A 4,846-nucleotide genomic window follows, 5' to 3' on the forward strand; every position below is an offset into this window, starting at 1 on the left:
CTTGGCTAGAAAGTCCTTATACTCTTTTAGAGTGGTCCTTAGTTTGAGAATTTGGGCCTCGTAATCTTCCCTCGCTTATTTCTTCATGGCATTAGACCTCTCGACAGTATTTTCAAGGTCCTTGATGATTCGGGACGCTCGATCCAACCCTTCGTTGCGGAAGTCTAGCTCAGAATTAGCTCCTTGTAAAGCTCCACTAACCCAAACTCTTTGTCTCTCGGCTAATCGGAGTCTTTTCTTGCTATCTTCAAATTTTTGACAGACTTGCTTACCCTTATCCTCCAAGACGTGGTTACGTTCCTTGGCACGATTCAGTTGGACTCGTAGTTGAGTGTTTTCCAACTCGAGCTCTTTGATTTGGCTGGTAAGTTTGTCCATGTCCTCTTGTAGGATAGGCTCGGGCTTGGGCATCAACGGGAATGAAGAAGGATAAAAAAGAAACTGCATCTTAACAATCCTATCCCTCTCTTTTACCCACACATAGTAGGGTTCCTTGGCTAGGATGTTTTTCTTACCCCATTCATGGTAAATACGGACTATGCTTGTCCAAGATTTTCTCACTCTTTTCACGTTTGAATCAAGTGGATCCACAGTATTGATGACAAATGGAATGAAATCTCTTTCCTCGGGGGGATTCGTCATGGCGTACCCTAGTTGTCTCTTGAGTATAACAGGGTTGTAGTTGATGCAACCTTGTGTTCCTATTAAAGGTACGTTAGAGAACTCTCCACATCTTGCGATGACGTCCTTTGTATCCCATTCCTCTTGTACCATAGAATTAAGTTGGCAGAGAGAGATGCGAATCTTTACGGCCATGTCAGTTTGTATTCGGTGAAGGGTCCACTTTGAGGCATGCGGACCCTCATCCAAAGATGTAGCATAGGAGCGCAACAAAGGAAAGTACCTCCCTTCTTCTCATGCCTTGTATGGAAGGTATGGTAGAAATCGGCAAGTAAAAAAGGCACCAGATTCTTTGTTAAAAAGACTTCAACTGCTAACTGATCCACGAACTTGTCCACATTTGGGAAGAGGACAATTCCATGAATCAAAAGTTCCAAGGTTGCACTACAAAAGTCGGGTCTTCCTTTTTTAATCATTTCCCAAGCATGGGCTTCTAGGAACTTTTGGGTTACTTTGATGGATCCTTTAACGCCCCAATTGTCCACTAGCTTGTTGGTGTTGATACCCAAGGTGAGTGAGAGCTCGGTCAAACAGAAGCCTTCTTCCAACTTTGGGAAAGGGTTGTATTCTTTGGTTGGTAGATTGAGGAGTCTCTCGAGGTCTTCCAAGGTTGGAGAGATTTGGAAGTCGGGGAAAGTGCAACATCTTAAAGGTACGTCATAGTATTGGGACATTGTAGAGATAACACCATAGTCAACCTTCTTGGTTAGAAGATCTACGATGTTCTCAAAATTGGCTCTAAACTTGTTGTCTTTGAGAGCTACAACCTTTGAACAGAGGACCTTTAATGAACTGGTGTCGGGACTCTTGAAGCAGAAAGTAGAAGTGTTTTTCCTTGTTGAAGTATCCATGATTGTGTCGGAAAATAATCTTGTAATTCTGCGTTCGAACAAACGAAAATTTTAAGAGCTTTGCTTATTATTTTAATGATGAATGAAGTATGAATGAATGATTGGTTTATTATTTCCATAGGATTTTAGGCATGGGTTCATGGTTTTGGACCATTGTGACGAAGCATGAAGTTAATAATGACTGCTTAGTAAACCAAGGTTCTCGCTTTGTGTCATCTAAGGCATTTGGAAAATTGGGTGTAAGACACTGCCCCTAGAGTCATGGACTTCCTTGACTGTCATCCGTTTATGTCAATTTACTTTCCAGGCGACTGCTCATCAAAGTCATCTACTCTAAGTGAGATCTTCGTATCGACCCTTACGAAGAAGGCACCTCAGTGGCCTATACTACGCGACCATCGGTCTAGGCTAGCCGTAGTTTTAAAGGTTCTAAAAGGGGTCTTAGGGTCATTGACTCTAGTAAAAGAAAAGATGCTTACGCCGAAAGCACGACTGTCATCAATCCCCTTAAGTAAAAATCTACCACTAAGTGAGGTTCTCGTACAACCCTAACGAGGAAGGCACCTCGCGGATCAATACTACTCAACCTCTCCTATCTCAAGCAAAACTCTCAGACTCGGGCGGGGAGTCCTTCACACAAGGTTTTTTCCTTTGCAGTCATTATTGCTTCCAAAAATTCTTCATCACAGAACCAAAGTTTTGGACCAACAGGCAAACAAAGAAAATATGTACAGGTTAGCAACAAAAGCAGTATATACAGAAAAAAATAGATAATAGATAAATCTCTATGTATGTAAAAGATAAACAACCCAAACTAGGCTAGATTTGCTTAGGGAATTTTGGTGTCCCCAGCAGAGTCGCCAGTTGTCGCTACTGGGATTTCATGATAATGAAATCGGGACTAAAGAGATGCCAAAGAGAGGCAAAGTCAAAAGAGTCGCCACCGAATTTTATTTAGTTTACCTCTATCGGAGAGGAGAGGGGAAATAGTCAATAAAACCCTCGGAAAGGAGACACGCATGGGAAGCGCTAAAAGAGAATAAGGAATGGGTCTTGCAACCGAGATTTGGGTTCGAAAGTCGGTTACGTAAGGGGAAGGTATTAGCACCCCTAATGTCCATGGTACTCCATGGGAACCATTTGGATTGTTTTACATACATGGGATTTATCTATCATTGTTTTATTTTCAAAAGAATGTGTGAAAAAGGGGGTGTTTTTGTTATTATAGTGCTCGCCAAGGATTGAGGTTCTTGTGCCTATGTATCACTCATTCAGGGATAAGGAATCAGAGCTCCTTAGTTCAGAGTAGAAAATGTTTGTATGTTGGTTGATTTTACCTTTGAAAAAAGGGTTTTCGGGATGCTGCCCTAAGGCATAAAAATGAGTTTGATGAGTTGTATTATTTTTACCTTGAATAAGGGTTTTATGAAATGAGTGTTTGTGATTATATCGTACTAAAGTCTATGGGCAGAGGTGATTATTCTAGACAACAAGCCAAGCGTCTTGCGTCCAAAATAATCATAGTAAGGGTAGAAATGCTCCACCCTCACTCATTCTCCACCACTTAAGGCTCGTGGCGCACAATAATAATCGTAATTATTAAGTATTTTTAAATTTGGCTATGAAAATGCCACTTGACGTTGGATCAGGGGTTTATTTTATTTTGATTATGAAATTTGACTTATGCAACATGAATGCAAAGTAACCAACAAGAAATTAAAGAGTCTCATTGTAAGGTAGCCCAAGAGAAATCCTTTTGTGTGCAAAAGTGACCTAAGCTAAACAAAGGATAATGGTCTTACAAACATGTCCCCTAAGGTGGTGCCATGATGCCATTCTTACAACATGAATGTAAGTTACAAATAAAATCCAACATTTACAAAGTATCACAAAGATATGGAAAAGGCCTCCAAGCAAGGGTCCTAAAAATGAAATCCTCTAAGTCCAAGTTAATTAAGAGTGGAGTTAATATTTTTTTCTTATCATTTTATAATGTTTTTGTTGTTTTTAATATTTGATGACAATAAAATAAATAACAAGTAAATAAATATGCATGATAAATTTGTACAATGATGATGATGATGAGTACTTTAATGTAAATTACAAGGCAATGACATAAAAGTAAATTACAAGATAAAGAATAACAATATCACAACAATAATGGTTAGTGGATATAAATGATATAAAACAAATATAAGTCAATAATACCAAAATTACAATAATAAAGGTTAATGATAAATAAAACTAATGAAGTATAATTAGTGGTTAGTAACATGTACAAAAATGAATATTTTTTAAGACTATTTTCCTAAGGCAAAAGGACTTAAAATATGACATATTAAGGGATAGTTTATCATTGATGCAAAATATTGAAGATGATTAAAAAAATCAACTAACAATAGATTTGTAACAAAGAAAGTTATGCAACCTTAAGTCCATCTATTAGTATTTTAAAAAAGGGATTTGTTTTCTTTCTGTTGTTTTTATTCCTCTTTTATTTAACAAGATAATAAGGTAGTAAATAAATTAGCATAATATAAATGATATAGTTAGATAACAATAAACATAAACATAAAATACTTGAAATAAAGTGAGCAATAAAATAAATTGCAAAAAAAAAGTGCAATAATATGAATGTTAGAAGTTAGTAGTTAGTGAACATAAACATAAAGTAAATGAAATAAAATGAACAATAGAATAAATTGCAAGGAATTAAAGTGCAACAATATAAATGTTAGGAGTTAGTAATTAGTAGTTAGGAACAATAAGCCAATGGATTAGCAAGTTAATGTAAAGACATGGTTTCATCTATGCATCAAATGACCCAAATATGGTTAAAATAGAGGCAATCTATCAATGCCTCAAAGTATCATGAATGATCTATTAATCAACCATTAATAGGTTTGAAACATTGAAGATTTAATCAACTTTAAACAACCATGGTCATGATCTAATAGACCTCATCAACTAAACAAATACAACAATAAGTCCACAATAAAAGAAAATGATAACACACACAAAGCAACCACAAAAAGGTGAACAAAAAGATAGTAAGAGTAAAAAATCTGGAAAAAAAGTGAGTAAACCAAAGTCAATCATTTTTGAAAGCTTGAATCTAAACCATCTCAAAAGACAAACCAAGAACAAGAAACCATTTTTAATAAAAAAAAGAACCAAAAAGTTAAAAAGTTTAAGTTAAAATCATTACCCACAAAATATGAAAAAAGCTAGGTAGAAATGGTGTTGAGCTTGAATGTAAAGCAAGGGGTTTGGGATGAAAATATTTATGGTGAAAGCTTAGTAAAGGGGTTGAG

This window comes from Lathyrus oleraceus, chromosome 1 (assembly GCF_024323335.1).
Source record: "Lathyrus oleraceus cultivar Zhongwan6 chromosome 1, CAAS_Psat_ZW6_1.0, whole genome shotgun sequence".
NCBI classification, from domain to species: domain Eukaryota; kingdom Viridiplantae; phylum Streptophyta; class Magnoliopsida; order Fabales; family Fabaceae; genus Lathyrus; species Lathyrus oleraceus.